This window comes from Hyla sarda, unplaced genomic scaffold, assembly GCF_029499605.1.
Source record: "Hyla sarda isolate aHylSar1 unplaced genomic scaffold, aHylSar1.hap1 scaffold_293, whole genome shotgun sequence".
Lineage (NCBI taxonomy): Eukaryota > Metazoa > Chordata > Amphibia > Anura > Hylidae > Hyla > Hyla sarda.
The window spans coordinates 141,556-160,230 of record NW_026609640.1 but is presented as its reverse complement, the minus strand read 5'-3'; positions in this window follow the sequence as shown (position 1 = coordinate 160,230).

Here is an 18,675-nt window from a genome sequence, read left to right as displayed (position 1 = left end):
CCCTTGGGGGTTTCATTTACTTTATTTTGTGGGTATTCCTTCTCTCCTTTTTTAGGGAAACAAGGACACCCAGAAAAAATCTTCTAAAGCCAAGTTTAAGAAATGTGCCTTATGCTTTGAAAAGTTACCTGAAGGACATCTAAAATCCTTATGTAATTCCTGTATGGCCAGCATTGTTCAGCAGGAGACTCCGTCCTTTATGGACGAATTAAGGTCACTAATTAACCAACAGGTCCAGGCCTCTGTGGCAGCTGCTCTGCCTAAACCAAGTTTTTGTGATCCTCCTCCTGCTAAAAAATCTAAGCTCACTTCTAATGTGGATTCTGATTCAGATTCTGAAATGAATGCCTTATCTTCTAACCTGGAGTCAGAGGATCATATTCCTTCTTCCTTCAAAAAATTAGAAGATAAGCGATACTATTTTTCGGCAGAAAATACAGATACTCTCCTAAGTGCCGTAAAAAGCACTATGAATATAGAAGGTCCTAAGGTTCCCCTGTCAGTGCAGGATGAAATGTTTGCGGGGTTAAAACCTAGGAAACAAAATATGTTTACTTTCCATTTCGTCCCTCGGCGGCACACAAAGGGTTAACATCTTTCTTTTCTCCTACTGGAAAGAAGATATGATCACAATAAGATTAATTAAACTAATCAAGTAATTAACCAATCCAGGGGACCACCCAGCGACCTTATCTCATATATAAATGCCCCAGAAACAGAGACACACGTGTTTTTTTTCTTCTGTCTGGACATTGTGATCATCTTTTATGTAATTATACCCTATAAGGGTTTTTTCATCTCCGTTGGCTCTGTCTGCGTGTTCACAGACTTCCAACGTGATTTATGGACCCATGCTTCTTTCCCAGAGTCTGGGAACTGCATGTGAGGGCTACGGCTTTTGAGTGAGTACTGTTGGGGTTTTTTTTGTATCAGGACCCCCGATTTTGCTTACCTCTTGTTCGGCTCCCTGTGTCCTGGCCTCTAGTTTGCTGGAGCGCCTCTGTGCGTTGCGACTTCCGGGTTCGGCTTGTTCGCGGCACACATTCTCTGCAGTGCGCTTGTGCCGGGAGAGTTGCGCTTCCGGAGCCCTGAGTCGCGGACATTTGTGGCCTATTCCGGTAAGAGGCTTTGTCTCTCAATAGGTTGCCATTTCCGGTTCCGGTGTTTCAATCCCGGGACCCTTATTTAAGCCAGGCTTAACGGTTTCTCGGTCCAGCCTCTGCCAGCCACGTGACCCTGCCCGCACTCAGGTACGTCCTTACCTGGAATAGGTTAGCCTATTCCTTTTTCTGGGGACATTATCTATGTATACTTTATATATTTGACTAATATTACATCTTATGCATTCTGGGGTTTATCTTTGTTTCTTTCTTGGTGTTATGGGTTTATAATCTTTCTCTGTCTGCTTTTCTGTTCTTTCAGAATGGACAGACGTCAGGATCACCATACCTCCAAGAAAAGAGAAAGGAGCACCATAAGGCATATGCTTACAGTGTGACAAACCATTACCAGACGAATATACTCAAGATCTTTGTGAAGTCTGTTCTGATTATGCTCCTGCTTCCAGTTCTTTTCAATCTGATGCTAAACAGCTTTTCATCTGGTTTAAATCTAGTCTGCAATCTTTATTGACTGACGTGTCTAGCCATAAGACTACAAAACCCACTAAATCTAGTTCTAAACCTCTGGTGTCCCCTGTTTCTTCATCTGACTCCTCGTCTGAGGGGGAAATAGATTCCTCTTCTTCACAAGAGTTGGCTCAAGTTGGCACCCCAGAGGATTATTATCTTTTGAAGAAAGAAAAAATTAATTCTCTGATGAGGTCTGTTAAAAAAAAAAACTGTGGAAGGTGATCCTGCTGAAGATAATCTTCCAAAAAGAGGCGCTGTTTTATTTTCCTCAGACAAGTTCGCTTTTCTTTCCAGTTCGGCCCTTACTAGATCCCCTACTTAAGGCAGAGTGGCAAAAGCCTGAAAAGAAATCTGATCTAGGTTCAAGATTCAAGATGACTTTTATAAAATTGATCCTAAAATCTGAGATTCCTGGGAGCCTCTCCCTAAGGTGGATTTAGCAGTGGCCAGACTATCAAAGAAGCGTTAATTTTTAACGTAAATTTGTTTTCCCTTAGTCCTAACAGCAGCACAAGTGGGGTGTTCTGCCCCTGTGAAGCTGGCAGGACGGTGGAATTTTTAATTCCGCCCAAGTAATTAAAGACTTAATTAGACCCCCATATAAGGCCTCCTCCCTTAGGCCACATTGCTTAATAACAAGTAAAACAAAACAATTTGGGCGGGAAAATTTGTGTGCTGCTGTTAGGACTAAGGGAAAACAAATTTACGTTAAAAATTAACGCTTCCCTTACGTCCTAACCAGCAGCACAAGTGGGGACTTAGCAAGTAACAACACAAATAGGGAGGGACTACGGCAGAGTGGCACTTAGGATTGATTGCCCGAAGGCCAACTCTTCCGAACGTTTGGCATTAACCCTGTAATGACTAATAAATGTATTATGCGTGCTCCAGGAGGCAGCAGCGCAGACTTGTTCTAGAGGAACAGCTTTTCTTTCTGCAAAAGAAGTAGAGACTGCCCTAGTGGAATGGGCAGTGACAAAGGCAGGAGGAGCTAACTCCTGGGCTACAAAAGCCTCCCGGATTGCCTCTTTAATCCATCTACTCAGAGAGGGTTTAGAGGCTTTAAGACCTTTGTTCTTCCCAGAAAAGGAAACAAGAAGGTGCTCCGATCTTCTAAATTCTCCAGTTCTTGAGATGTAAATTCTGAGGATTCTTGAAATGTCCAGAGTATGGTCAGCAGCTTCCTCGGGAGAGGATGGATTAGGACACAGAACTGGAAGGGATATAGCTTGATTGATGTTGGAGAACGTCGGGACCTTAGGAACAAAGGTGGGCAAAAATCTCAACAGGACTCTATCCTGCAGAAAAAGCGTATAAGGCTCGAAAGCCGAAAGGGCCTGAAGCTCGCCAATCCTTTTGGCTGAGGTTATGGCCAATAAGAAGGTGACTTTAAGGGACAAATACCTAAAGTCGACTTCTTCCAGAGGTTCAAAGGGGTGTGAGCATAACCCCTTAAGAACAATAGTCAAATCCCATTTGGGAATGGGTCTGAGAACTGTAGGTTTAAGTCTTTCAGCCCCTTTGAGGAATCTTCTAACCAGGGATTCTTGTGATAAAGATCTGCCTAAAAAGGCAGAGAGTGCTGAAACTTGAACCCTCAGAGTGGATGGGCTAAGACCCTTGTCAAGGCCATCCTGAAGGAAACGTAAAATTGCAGAAAGAGGAGGATCTGAGGCTACTACCTCTTTCGTAGCACACCATCGAAGGAAAATCTTCTTTATCCTAGAATAGACTTTGTTTGTAGACTCTGCTCTAGAGTGTGCAATAGTTCTCAAGACCTCCGCAGGAAGCCCACTCCTTAGTAGGGTCCTGTCAATCTCCAGGCTGTCAGATTGAGTCTCCTCAGATCTAGGCAGGAGCCTGTGTTGTGAGACACAAGGTTCTGCACGTGGGGAAGCCTCCAATAACACCCCTGACTCATCCTCATGAGTTGGGTGAACCAGGACCTCTTGGGCCAGAATGGTATGATGGCAATCACTGAGGTCTGGTCTTGCCTGACTTTCATCAATACCCTTGGTATCATGGAAAGTGGAGGGAATATGTAGGCCAGCCTGAACCTCCATGGAATGGACAGAGCGTCTATCGCCACTGGATTGTCCTCTTTGTAAAGAGAGCAAAACTTGTTTACCTTGGCGTTCAGACGAGTTGCCATGAGATCTATCTCTGGCATACCCCACCTTAGGGTTATCTTCTTGAAGATGTCTTCGTTCAGGGACCATTCCCCTTGGACCGGAAGCCCGCGACTTAGACGATCTGCCACTATGTTGAGATCCCCCTTGATGTGGACTGCAGAAAGGTGGGTTAGATTGAGCTCTGCCCAAGAAAGAATTAGTCCGGTCTCCTTGAGGAGCACTAGGGACTTTGTGCCACCCTGTCTGTTGATGTAAGCCACCACAGTGGTGTTGTCTGACCGAACTCTTATCGCTTTCCCTAGATTAAGGGGTGCGAAATGGAGAAGAGCTAGACGAACTGCTCTCAGTTCTCTCATGTTGGAGGAGAGAAGTCTCTCCTGAGGGTTCCAAGTACCCTGTACTGGATTCTCGTCCAGATGGGCTCCCCAGCCCAGAAGGGAGGCGTCCGTGGTTAAAGTGATCCACTGAGGTTGAATCAAGGACTTCCCATCTGTCAGATTCGTCCACCATCTGAGAGATGCACGGACCTCGGTCGACAGGTTGCACTTTTTGTCCAACCCACTGGGGTTGCGATTCCAGACCTTCAAGACTTGATCTTGGAGAGGCCGGAGGTGCCATAGGGCCCAGGGGACTGCCTCTGCAGACGCTGACATATGACCCAACATCTTCATTAGAGTTCTGATGGGAACCTTGCGAGGGACCATCAAAAACTCGGCGGCTCTTATGACTCGATCTTTCCTTTCTGGAGTGAGGGATAGAGTCATCTGAGAGGAGTTCAGGACAAACCCCAGAAACTTCCTTGAGGTGGACGGGTTGATTTCTGATTTCTCCCAATTTATAAGCCAGCCCAAGCGCTGGAGAAAATCTAGAGCCAGATGAAGATGAGACTGTAGAACGTCTAGAGTAGCGGCTTTTAGAAGCCAGTCGTCTAGATAAGGAATGATCTCTAGACCTTTTAGTCTTAGAGCAGAGACCACTGGAGCCACCACCTTTGTAAAGGTGTGGGGGGCTGAAGTGATGCCGAAAGGCAGAACAGCGAACTGGAAATGCTTTACCATACCGTTTATGGTGACAGCAACCCTCAAATATTTCCTGTGAGCAGGAAAAATAGGAACATGCAGGTAAGCATCCTTCAAGTCGATGGTAACCATGAGATCTTGAGGGTCCAGGATACTGACTACTGAGCGAATGGTTTCCATCCTGAACCGCCTTTTCCTTATGAAACAGTTCAAAAAGCGAAGATCTATGATCATACGCCAGTCGCCCGATGCTTTCGGCACCAGAAATATTGGGGAATACACCCCTGACCCTCTTTGGTCGGGGGGAACTTCTTCTAGTGCATGTTTCCCCACATACTGTAGGACAGAGTCCTCTAGAATAGCCTGTTTTGGCTGAGGAAGTAACTTTGTTAAAACAAATTTCCTTGGAGGAGGGGAAATGAAATCTATTTTGTACCCCGACTGAATGACATCCAGAACCCAAGGATCCTGGATTTCTTGCATCCAGGTTGACATAAACAAACTTAAACGTCCTCCGACCGGAGGGGGATTGGTAGATAGCTTCTCTACCTGAACTTCCCGAGGGGAAGGGAGAGGGGAAACGTTGGTGGACCTTAGAGGAGAGTCATAGCTCGGCTTTACGGTCTTTACCGCGGCCGCGTCCTCCACCACGCTTTTGAGTAGACTGGCGTCTCTGGGATCTGGAAGGGCCCTGGAACTTCCCCCCCTTGGATCTACCCTTGCCCCGAAAGGACTGTACAGGTAGGCATTTACCTTTTTTATCCGCAAAACCCTCCATGATTCGGTCTAACTCAGACCCAAAGAGCCAATTAGGCTCAAAGGGCATCCCACAGAGGTTGAACTTTGAGGTATTATCAGCTACCCAGGGACACAACCACAGGGGGCGCCTGCTTGCGGATGAGAGCGCCATGGACTTGGCAGCAAGTTTGAGGTGCTGTTGGGATGATTCGCATAAGAAGTCTACCCCAAGGAGTAGCGTTTTGAAGCTGTCCAGAATATCCTCCCTAGCAACATTACTTTCAATCTCAGACTGAATGCGTTGTACGCGTTCTTTGACAAAGTCGGCAACCTCACTTGAAGCGACAGCCACCGAGGCAGATGCTGAGGCCGCCGAATAGTTGCGTCTTAGAAGGGAGTCCACCTTCCTGTCAAGGGGGTCCTGGAGGTTACTGCCATCATCTGCAGGAACTAGAACCCTCTTGGACAGCTTGTTAACAGCCATATCCACTTTTGGACGGTGGCATCCAGGATTCCGACTCAGCTTCTGATAGAGGAAACATCAGCTTGAACCTCCGGGTAACAACAGCAGGCTTGTCTGGGTGCTTCCACTCGGCTTTCATCAGTTTCCTAAGTGTATCATCCACTTTGAAAACCAGAGGTCCTCTAGAGGTGGATGTAGAGGCTTCCCCTTGATCAACATCCTGATCCCTTGATCGGATGGATCTAAGCAATCTCTGCGTCTTTTCCACAGGAAAAAGAGGCGGAGAGATCACTTCCTCTACTGACTGTTCCGACTGATCGCCCACGGACATAACGGAATCCTCCACGACAGATGGAGGACCAGACTCGGTCCTAGGCCTCTTAGGGGCAAAGGAATTCTTGATCTCGTTGATAGAATTTCCCATGAATTCTTTCATCCAGATGAACATGTCCTGGACTGTAGGTTCAGCTGGATTAGCGGGTGGACGACATCCAGGACACCTGTTATATTCATAGGAATCAGGCAGTGGAGTACCACAGTCAGCGCAAGTTAGATGGCGCTTCTTTGAAGCAGACTTGCGACTACCAGCATGTGTATCACTCGACGGAGGAGTGGACATAGTTCTGGAATTAAAACAATAGGTTAGAAAGACACCAGAACTGTTACCATTGCAGCGCAAATGGAAAAAGAGTACCTATTGAAAAATAGACAAGCTCTATACAAAACCCAAGAATAGCAGGAACCACACAAGTGTAGTCAAGCTAGCAAGGCAGCAAGAGGCCAAATGAAGGCCAGTACTGCCTTAAATAGGGGAGAGGGCGGCAATTTTAAAATAAGCCCCGCCCCTCCAGGAAGTCAGAGCACCAACCAGATCGAAATCTAAAAAAAAACGATCTGAAATAAAACATTTTTGCTCTGAGCCCCTTCCTCACCTTGGAAGGGGCAAGTAACTAATATATTAAATATAATAATAGTTAAAACTAGCGCTCATTGCGCCGGAAGTCGTCAGATGACGCACTTCCGGTCCGCGGATCCGCACACAGCAGAGGACCGGAGCGAGACAGCGGCGCTGCCAGAAAGGTAAGGGCGGAATGCCCGAATAGCAGAGGGATCGGAGGATCCCTGAACCATAGAGGGCGGTAGTGTTGAGCGGCATAGGCCATATTCGAATTCGCGAATATTCGCGAATATATGGACGAATATTCGTCATATATTCGCGAATATTCGCATATTCGTTATATTCCCGTTTTATTTTCGCATATGCGAACATTCGCGTATGCGAAAACTATCATATGTGCATATTAGCATATACAAAATTAACATACGCGAAAATTCGCATATGTGAAAATTCGCATGTGCTAATTTTCGCATATGCGAATATTCGCATATGCGAATTTTCGCGCGCCAGTCTCACACAGTAGTATTAGAGCCTTCTTTACACCACACAAGCTGGAAGCAGAGAGGGATGATCACTGTGATGTGTACTGTGAAAAAAAAAAAAAAAAAAAAAAAAAAAAGAATATTCGTAATTACGAATATATAGCGCTATATTCGCGAAATTCGCGAATTCGCGAATATGCGATATTCGCGAATAATATTCGAATTGCGAATATTCGTGAGCAACACTAGAGGGCGGCGCTCAGCGCCGCCTGAACAAAGAAAGTAGACTGTATCTACGAACCCGTACCGAAGTCCCGGGTCATAGATACAGAGTCTGAAAAAACTCAGCTGGGGCAGCGCCAAACAACGCCGCCCAGGCTGACAGAAAAGAAGGGGCAGCAAGCTGCAACCCTGCTAGAAACAAACCCTTCTCCACATAAAAGAGGGGGAAGGGAAAAACTCCATGCAGGCTCTGCTAAAAAATCAGAGCCTGCACCGTCCTGCTGTCCTGCACAGGACAGAAAAAAAGCAATGTGGCCTAAGGGAGGAGGCCTTATATGGGGGTCTAATTAAGTCTTTAATTACTTGGGCGGAATTAAAAATTCCACCGTCCTGCCAGCTTCACAGGGGCAGAACACCCCACTTGTGCTGCTGGTTAGGACGTAAGGGAAATCAATGTTTCCCTCTGATGAATCTTCTCTTTTGAGGGATCATATGGACAGGAGAGCTGAAGGTTCTCTGAAGAGAATTTATACCTCAGCAGCCTCAGCATGTAAAGCATCTATGGCTTCAATATCTGTGGGGCGTGCTCTGCGCATATGGTTATCCCAACTCACTAGGGATTTACATGATGGGGTCTCTAGAGAAGAAATTCTTCAAGATTTACCTAAAATGAAATTAGCCGCTGATTTTTTTTTGCAGATTTTCCTTTGGATATCATGCAAATCAACTCTAAAATTCTTGCGAGCTCCACTGTTACCAGGAGAGCTCTCTGGTTAAAAGAATGGTCAGGAGATGTTCCGGCCAAAAACCATTTCTGTTCTCTCCCCTTTGAGGGCAAGGAGCTTTTTGGTTCTCAACTGAATGTTGGTCAGCTATAACATTTAACCACTTAAGGACATAGGATGTTCTCTAACGTCCTCACTACCTGGGCTTTAATGACCAAGGACGTTGTATTTCCGGTCTCTGCCGCTCGCCGGGCAGAGATCGGAACTGGATGCCTGCTGAAATCCTTCAGCAGGCATCCAGGGCAAACGCTGTGGGGGGCCATGTAGGGAAATCGCCCCTGCGATCTGCGGCGATACCGGGCTGATCGGGTCTCTGGGACCCGACCGCCCGGTAATTTCGCATGATCCCGGCTGTCACAGACAGCCAGGACCATGCTGAAGACTAGGAGTGAGGTGGCAAGCCTGCCACCTCCTCCGATCCCCTGCGATCCGTCGGTTAACTAACCGACCAATCGCAGGGGGGGGGGCGGATACTTCCTCCCACCCTGCCCCTTGAAGTCCGGAGAGGACGGGAGGAAGACCGGAGGACACGGCGGGGGAGTGCTGGGGCCCGGCCCAGGTGAGTTGATCTTCAGCCGCGGTCGCGCCCTTTACAGCAATACACGTCGCCATAAAGCAACATGCATTGCTGTATTGGGACCCTGTAAACTACAACTCCCAGCATGCCCAGACAGCCCTTGGCGTCTGGGCATGCTGGGAGTTGCAGTTTTGCAACATCTGGAGGTCCACAGTTTTGGGACCACTGTGCCCTTCCAGATGTTGCAAAACTACACATCCTCAGCATGCCCTTACTGTCCAGGCATGCTGGGAGTTGTAGTTCTGTAACATCTGGCCCTTCAGATAGTCATAGTCATAGTTAGTCATAGTTAGTACGGTCGAAAAAAGACATATGTCCATCAAGTTCAACCAGGGAATTAAGGGGTAGGGGTGTGGCGCGATATTGGGGAAGGGATGGGATTTTATATTTCTTCATAAGCATTAATGTTATTTTGTTCCATAAATGTATCTAATCCTGTTTTAAAGCTGTTAATTGTTCCTACTGTGACCAGTTCCTGAGGTAGACCGTTCCATAAATTCACAGTCCTCACGGTAAAGAAGGCGTGTCGCCCCTTGAGACTAAACTTTTTCTTCTCCAGACGGAGGGAGTGCCCCCTCGTCCTTTGGGGGGGTTTAACCTGGAACAGTTTTTCTCCATATTTTTTGTATGGGCCATTAATATACTTATATACGTTTATCATATCCCCCCTTAAACGTCTCTTCTCAAGACTAAACAATTGTAACTCCTTTAATCGCTCCTCATAGCTAAGATGTTCCATGCCCCATATTAGTTTAGTCGCGCGTCTCTGCACCCTTTCCAACTCCGCAGTGTCCCTTTTATGGACAGGTGCCCAAAACTGAACAGCATATTCCAGGTGAGGCCGTACCAATGCTTTATAAAGGGGGAGTATTATGTCCCTGTCCCTTGAGTCCATGCCTCTTTTTATACATGACAATATCCTGCCGGCTTTGGAAGCAGCAGCCTGACATTGCATGCTATTCTGTAGTCTGTGATCTACAAGTACACCCAGATCCTTCTCTACCAGTGACTCTGCCAGTTTAATCCCCCCTAAGACATACGATGCATGCAGGTTATTAGTACCCAGATGCATAACTTTACATTTATCCACATTGAACCTCATTTGCCAAGTGGATGCCCAGACACTTAGTCTATCCAAGTCATCCTGTAACTTATGCACATCCTCTATAGACTGTACCGTGCTACAAAGCTTGGTGTCATCTGCAAAGATAGACACAGAGCTGTTAATACCATCCTCTATATCATTGATAAATAAATTAAACAACAGCGGGCCCAGTACTGAACCTTGGGGTACACCACTAATTACCGGGGACCAATCAGAGTACGAATCATTGACCACCACTCTCTGGGTACGATCCATGAGCCAGTGTTCAATCCAGTTACAAACTAAAGTTTCCAAGCCCAAGGACCTTAACTTACCTGTCAGACGTCTGTGAGGGACAGTATCAAATGCTTTGGCAAAATCCAGAAACACTATATACACAGCCATTCCTCTGTCAAGGCTTCTACTCACCTCTTCATAAAAGCAAATTAGATTGGTTTGACAACTTCTATCCTTAGTAAACCCATGCTGGCTATCACTTATAATACAATTATCCCCTATGTATTCCTGTATGTAATCCCTTATAAGTCCTTCAAACAATTTACCCACAATGCACGTTAAACTTACCGGTCTATAGTTTCCTGGGGAAGACCTAGAGCCCTTCTTGAAGATTGGCACCACATTCGCCTTGCGCCAGTCCCTTGGCACAATACCAGACACCATAGAATCTCTAAATATCATGAACAGGGGTACAGATATTACTGAACTTACCTCTCTAAGAACTCTTGGGTGTAGTCCATCCGGCCCTGGGGATTTGCTTACATTTATATCACTTAACTTACCTTGTACCATCTCTACATTAAGCCAGTTCAGTACATTACATGATGTGTTACCAGCACTGACCTGTACATGATGTGTTACCAGCACTGACCTGGCCAATGTCAGCTCCTTTTTCCCTAGTATATACAGAACTAAAGAACCCATTCAGTAGCTCCGCCTTCTCTTGATCGCCTGTGACAACCTCCCCATTATCATTATTAAGGGGTCCTACATGCTCTGTCCTTTTTTTTTTTGCATTTATATATCTAAAAAAATATTTAGGATTAGTTTTGCTTTCTTTGGCCACCTGTCTCTCATTTTGAATTTTTGCTGTTTTTATTACATTTTTACAGATTTTATTAAGCTCTTTGTACTGTTTAAATGTTATCGCTGACCCATCAGATTTGTATTTTTTGAAGGCAATTTTTTTGTTGTTTATTGCTCTTTTAACATCATGTGTCAGCCATGTAGGATTTAATTTTAATCGTTTATATTTGTTCCCCTTTGGTATATATTTAGCTGTATAGTTATTTAGAGTTGATTTAAAGATGTCCCATTTACCTTCTGTATCAGTATTTGAGAACACTTCCCCCCAGTCTATGTCCTGTAGTGCAGCCCTCAGCCCAGGGAAGTTTGCCTTTTTAAAGTTATATGTTTTTGCCTTCCCCGCCTGTCTTTGTTTTCTACATTTTAAGTCAAAAGTAACTATATTGTGGTCGCTATTACCAAGGTTTTCCCGCACAGTTACATTACCAATCAGCTCTGCGTTGTTGGAAATGATCAGATCCCACAAGGCATCACTTCTTGTTGGGTCCTCCACAAACTGGCCCATAAAATTATCCTGCAATAAATTTAGGAATTGTCGCCCCTTTGTAGTTTTAGCCAACCCCGGACCCCAATCTATATCTGGATAGTTAAAATCTCCCATTATTACCACTGTACCTGCCCGGGTGGCCCTCTCTATTTGTTTATGAAGCCGAACATCTATCTCTTCAGTGATATTAGGGGGTCTGTAGATTACCCCAAATATTATTTTTTCAGTATTTCCCTCCTTTTGTAATTCTACCCACAGTGATTCCACCTCCTCAAAATCATCACACACTATGGCATCGTTCACACTGACTTTCATACCACTTCTTACATACAGACAGACTCCACCACCTTTTCTGTTCATTCTATCCTTGCGAAACAATGTAAACCCCTGCAGATTGACAGCCCAGTCATGCGAGGAGTCCAGCCATGTCTCAGTGACCCCAACTATATCAATATGTTCCTCCAGTATCAAGGCCTCAAGCTCCCCCATTTTATTTGCTAGGCTTCTGGCATTTGTGAACATACACTTTACATTTCCATCCTTTATGTTATTGGGGTTAATGGGATTCAAGGGTGTAAGTTTTATTTTCCTATGAAGCCTATTCCTATTAACTATTCTAACCCCTCCCTCCGGTCCACCCCCAGGTACATTTATAATTCCCACCTCTCTATCTACACTATCTTCCCCCTCTTTGCTGTAGGTTCCCTCCCCCCAAGTCCCTAGTTTAAACACTCCTCCACCCTTCTAGCCATCTTCTCCCCAAGCAAAGCTGCACCCTCCCCATTGAGGTGCAGCCCGTCCCTACGGTAGATCCGGTAACCGACAGCGAAGTCAGCCCAGTTCTCCATGAACCCAAACCCTTCCTTCCTACACCAGCTTCTGAGCCACTTGTTTACCTCCCTGATCTCCCGCTGCCTCTCTGGTGTGGCTCGTGGTACTGGTAGTATTTCAGAAAATACTACCTTGGAGGTCCTTGCCTTAAGCTTGCGGCCTAAGTCCCTGAAATCATTTTTAAGGACACTCCACCTACCTCTTACTTTGTCATTGGTGCCAATATGTACCATGACTGCTGGGTCCTCTCCAGCCCCGCCCAGCAACCTGTCAACCCGATCCGCGATGTGCCGAACTCGTGCGCCAGGCAGACAACACACTGTTCGGCGATCCCGGTCTTTGTGACAGATTGCCCTGTCTGTCCCCCTAATAATTGAGTCCCCCACCACTAGTACCTGTCTGGCCTGCCCTGTACTCCTCCCTCCCTCCTTACTGGAGCAGACACCCCCCTGGCGGTCAGAGGCGGTATCCTGCTGCAGTTCTGCTAGCTCTGTAATGGCATCCCCCTCATCTGCCAAGCGGGCAAACTTGTTGGGGTGTGCCAGTTCAGGACTAGCCTCCCTGACACTTTTTCCCCTACCCCTCTTTCTAACTGTAACCCAGCTAACTGCCTGACTGTCCTGCAACTCCGTCCCACTGTCCTCCCCCACCTCTATTCCCGAGAGTGCCTGCTCAGTGAGCACGAGACTCCTCTCCATGTTGTTAATGCTTCTCATTGTTGCCAGTCGCCCCTCTAGATGCAGGATCTGGGCTTCCAAACGGACAACTAGCACACATCTCGCACAACAATATGCACCCTCAAACTGTTGTTCAAGGATTGCATACATTGAACAGGATGTACATTGGACTGCATTTTCCAACATGGAGGCCATCTAGTTATGGGGATTTCACAAATGTATAGGAAATGTTGCAGAACTACAACTCCCAGCATGCCTGGACAGTTTGGGCATACTGGGAGTTGTAGTTTTGCAACATCTGGAAGGGCACAGATTGGGAACAACTGTATTAGTGGTCTGCAAACTGTAGTCCTCCAGATGTTGCAAAACTACAACTCCAAGCATGCTGGGAGTTGTAGTTCGGCAACATCTGTCTCTAAAGATGTTGCCGAACTACTACTCCCAGCATGCCTGAGAATGCTGAGAGTTGTGGTTTTGCAACAACTGGAGGTCTCCCCCCCCCCTGTGAATGTACAGGGTACATTCACATGGGCAGGGGCTTACAGTGAGTATCAGGCTGCAAGTTTGCGATGCAGCAAATTTTGTGCGGCAGCTCAAACTCGCAGCGGGAAACTCGCTGTAATCCCCCGCCCGTGTGACTGTACCCTAAAAACACTACACTACACTAACACAAAATAAAATAAAAAGTAAAAAAACACTACATATACACATACCCCTACACAGCCCCCCTCCCCAATAAAAATGAAAAACGTCTGGTACGCCACTGTTTCCAAAATGGAGCCTCCAGCTGTTGCAAAACAACAACTCCCAGTATTGCCGGACAACCGTTGACTGTCCAAGCATGCTGGGAGTTTTGCAACAGCTGGAGGCACCCTGTTTGGGAATCATTGGCGTAGAATACCCCTATGCAAATCCCTAATTCAGGCCTCAAATGCGCATGGCGCTCTCACTTTGGAGCCCTGTCGTATTTCAGGGCAACAGTTTAGGGCCACATATGGGGTATCGCCGTACTCGGGAGAAATTGCCTAACAAATTTTGGCGGTCTTTTTCTCCTTTAACCCCTTATGAAAAGGTGAAGTTGGGGTCTACAACAGCATGTTAGTGTAAAAAAATACATTTTTTACACTAACACGCTGGTGTTGCCCTATACTGTTCATTTTGACAAGAGGTAAAAGGGGAAAAAAGCCCCCCAAAATTTGTAATGCAACTTCTCCCGACTACGGAGATACCCCATAAGTGGGCGCAAAATGCTCTGGGGGCGCACAACAAAGCCCAGAAGGGAGAGTGCACCATGTACATTTGAGGTGATTTGCACAGGGGTGGCTGATTGTTACAGCGGTTTTGACAAACGCAAAAAAAAAAAAAAACCACGTGACCCCATTTCGGAAACTACACCCCTCACGGAATGTAATGAGGGGTGCAGTGAGAATTTACACCCCACTGGTGTCTGACAGATCTTTGGAACAGTGGGCTGTGCAAATTAAACATTTTGTACAGCCCACTGTTCCAAAGATCTGACAGACACCAGTGGGGGGTAAATGCTCACTGTACCCCTTGTTACGTTCCTCAAGAGGTCTAGTTTCCAAAATGGTATGCCATGTGGGGGTTATTTTGCTGTCCTGGCACCATAGGGGCTTCCTAAATGCGACATGCCCCCCGAGCAAAATTTGCTCTCCAAAAGCCAAATATGACTCCTTCTCTTCTGAGCATTGTAGTTCGCCCGTAGTGCACTTCAGGTCCACTTATGGGGTACCTTCATACTCAGAAGAGATGGGGTTACAAATTTTGGGGGGTATTTTCTGCTATTAACCCTTGCAAAAATGTGCAATTTGGGGGGAAACACATTTTAGTGAAAAAAAATATATATTTTTTTACATATGCAAAAGTCGTGAAACACCTGTGGGGTGTTAAGGTTCACTTTACCCCTTGTTACGTTCCCCAAGGGGTCTAGTTTCTAAAATGGTATGCTATGTGGGGATTTTTTTTCTGTTCTGGCACCACAGGGGCTTCCTAAATGCAACATGCCCCCCAAAAACCATTTCAGAAAAACGTACTCTCCAAAATCCCCTTGTCGCTCCTTCCCTTCTGAGCCCTCTAATGCGCCCGCCGAACACTTTACATGGACATATGAGGTATGTCATTACCTGAGAGAAATTGGGCTAAAAATATAAGTATAAATTTTCTCCTTCTACCCCTTGTAAAAATTAAAAAAATTGGGTCTACAAGAACATGCGAGTGTAAAAAATGAAGATTGTGATACTTCCGGTTCCGGCGCTGCCATGAGAAGACGTGGGCTGTACCTGCTCCGTAGCCGCCTGGATTCCCCCGCACGAACGAGCAGGGTAGCAGCACCACGTGGAGAAGAAGCAGCGCAGGGAGTGGGGCAGCAGCGGCTCTCGCTCTATTCATATAAGCCGCGGCAGGCACCGGATCGTCGGGGACTGTTGTCTGCAGGGTCCCCCCGCTCTCCTGCTGGGAACCAGGTCAGTGGCGCCCAGGACATGCCCTCTCTCCCCCCCCCCCCCCCTTGGACTGTGCTAGCGCAGGGGGCAGGAATATGGCGTCTAGGAGCTCTCCTCCCCCCCCCTCTCTTCCTGGGACTCAGGATGCAGCGTCGCAGGGCATGTCGCCTCATGAGATTATATCACCTGAATGCCCCCCTCCTGACCAAGCTGCCGACAACCAGTTACCTGGGGATACTGTGGCTCCCTCCTTCATTATCAACCCCTCACAGCCCCTTGACTTCAAGGAGCTGGCAGCAACTATAATAGCGCAAGTTATGCCTGATATCCAGAAGTCCCTAGAGTCCTCCCTGCAGGCTACCTTTGCCACACTGAGACAAGACCTGACCCTGACTAATACCAAGGTCTCGGCAGTTAGCGCTGAGGTTACCTCGCTACACCAGCACCAGAGTGATCTGTCTATCCAAATGTCTGACCTACAGCAGGAGAATGCCAGTTTATGGGCAAAACTTGATGACCTGGAAAACCGCTCAAGGCGGAATAACCTGCGCATTGTAGGCCTCTCTGAACAGGTACCTGCATTGGACCTTCAATACCTATGTGAAGTTGAACTGACGGAGGCACTGGGCATAGATCATTATTGCAGGATGGAGAGGGCACACAGATTGGGCCTAGACCCGGGGAGTAGAGGGGGTGCAGTACGCTCCTCACAAGGCGGACAATCTAACAGACCGAGACAGGTCATCTTCAAGCTTCTAGACTACAATGATAGACAGTCCATCTTGCGGGCGTATAGGAGACGGTCTGCACCACTGATCTTAAGGGACTGCCAAATTCTCATTTTCGAGGACTTTTCAGCGCCAGTGGAACGGAGAAGACAGGCCTTTAGTGGCATTTGCTCGGAACTGTTTACTCGCAAGATGAAATTTCAACTACAATTTCCTGCTACTTTGCGCATTTTTCACAGTGATGGCACTTCTTCAGTATTTCATACTCCCACAGCTGCAGCAGCGGCTCTGAATAGCACAGCGGATGCCCGCGGTCAGGGAGGGGCCCAGGGACCCCTGAAGGACTGTTCTTTGCCTAGCGGGCCACGCCGCCGGAACTCCCAATGCGACAACCCCTAATTCTGTTTGCTAGCCAGAGGTCCCTGTCCAGTAGCGACTTGGGAGGAGCTGAGGCCTGCTTCATTGGGAGTGTCTCCCATGCTATGACATTTTCATAATCTATTGCTCGTTTATGTTCCGTTCGGGAATGGGGGTTCACCTTGTAGTGGTGCCTTTTGTGAAGGGAGACTGGGTGGCGTTAAGTTTATGCTATGGGGAAATGTGGGGGGGGGGGTTGGGGGTCTAAGGTTCGAAGCAGGGTCACTTGGCTACTGTCGTACCACTAGTTCCTAGTCATAAGTTGGGAGGAATGTATTGCTCTCAGGCAGAAAAAAGTGAAGTCCCCAACACAGTGCTTAGCATCTAAGTTGCTTCTTACGCACATAGTGTATTCATTATTCCTACTTGGACCATTATTGCTATATGTAGTGTGGTCTATGCCAAGAGCTTTACGGGTTGACAGTTAAATTGTAATCTCAACTATACTTGCTGATATCGTAGGGTGTGTGAGTGTGCGTGTGATTGTGTGCTTTTTTTTTCTTCTTCTCTCTCTCTCCCTCCTTTCCCTCTCTTCTCTTTTCCCTTCCTACCAGTTATCTGTTTCAGACATGCAGGTCTTTTCCTGGAACGTGAAGGGCCTACGCTCACCTAACAAGAGAATGCAAATCCTGAGACACTTGAACAGATTGCATCCCGATATTGCCCTATTGCAGGAGACCCATCTTACAACAGACGATATGCAGCGCATGAACAAATTGTGGGTAGGCTCCGTGCATGGCTCTCCAGCAGTCAGAGGTAAGGCGGGCACTCTTATCCTCATACATAAGCACTTCACTGGGAAGGTCATCGCACATGACACAGATCCAGAAGGACGATGGGTGAGAATACACTTACAGCATGAGGGCCACGACTTTAGCTTATATAGTTGCTACGCGCCTAATGGGGACAACAAACAATACTTCCTGGACTTAGAACGACGGTTGTTGACTGACATGGTGGCTAGTAAAATAGTGGGTGGGGACATGAATGCGGTGGCCATGACTTTGGAGGACCGTAGGGGTGGACTGGTGGACAGGTCACAAGCTAGGCCGAATGATAGGAATTTTGGAACACTCCTGACGTCCACGGGTCTCAATGACCCCTGGAGGTTAACGCACCCAGACAGCAGAGACTTCACGTACTTCTCTCACAGCCACAATTCGTGGTCCCGCATAGATTATCTTTTAGTGTCCCCTGACCTGTTCTCTAGAGTGGACGGGTCGGAGATTCACACTATGGTAATTTCTGACCACTCCCCCATATCTATGTCTCTAGCAGATTCCTTCCCAAGGGGGACAGACTTCCAATGGCGATTTCCGTCATATATGGCAAAGGATGACAATTTTGTTGAATCCCTGAACAGCTGGTGGCTGGAGTACACTTGGTCCAACAGGGAACACCTTTCAGATGCACCCCTGTACTGGGAGTCGGCTAAGGCGGTTCTTAGGGGTCGCCTGCTGGCGTACATGTCCACGGTTAAAAAGAAATCCCAGCACCACTTTCGGGAAGCCAGCAAAATACTCAGACAGGCCTACACTGCATACATTTCTCAACCATCAGCGGCTGCTTGCCAGGCGTGGAAGGCAGCCAAGACCACTTTTGACCTTTGGTCCGAACGGAATTTTTTCGCTTTGGGAATAAATCGGGTCGTCTGCTAGCACGCCTGGCAAAAGGTCGCTACACTCCACAACACTTTTCTTCGCTGCGCGATGAGTCAGGAGGTATTCATACAGACCCCAAATCTATTAACTAAATTTTTCATTCATACTATTCCTCCCTTTACTCAGCATCCCCTGCGGACATGGCTGTTGGTAAGACATTTTTAGACTCGGTCCGAACACCAAATTTGAATTCAGAGGACAGGGATGTCCTTAATGCGGATTTCTCGGAAGATGAGGTCCGCAGGACTATCAAAAATTTACACAATTCAAAGGCGCC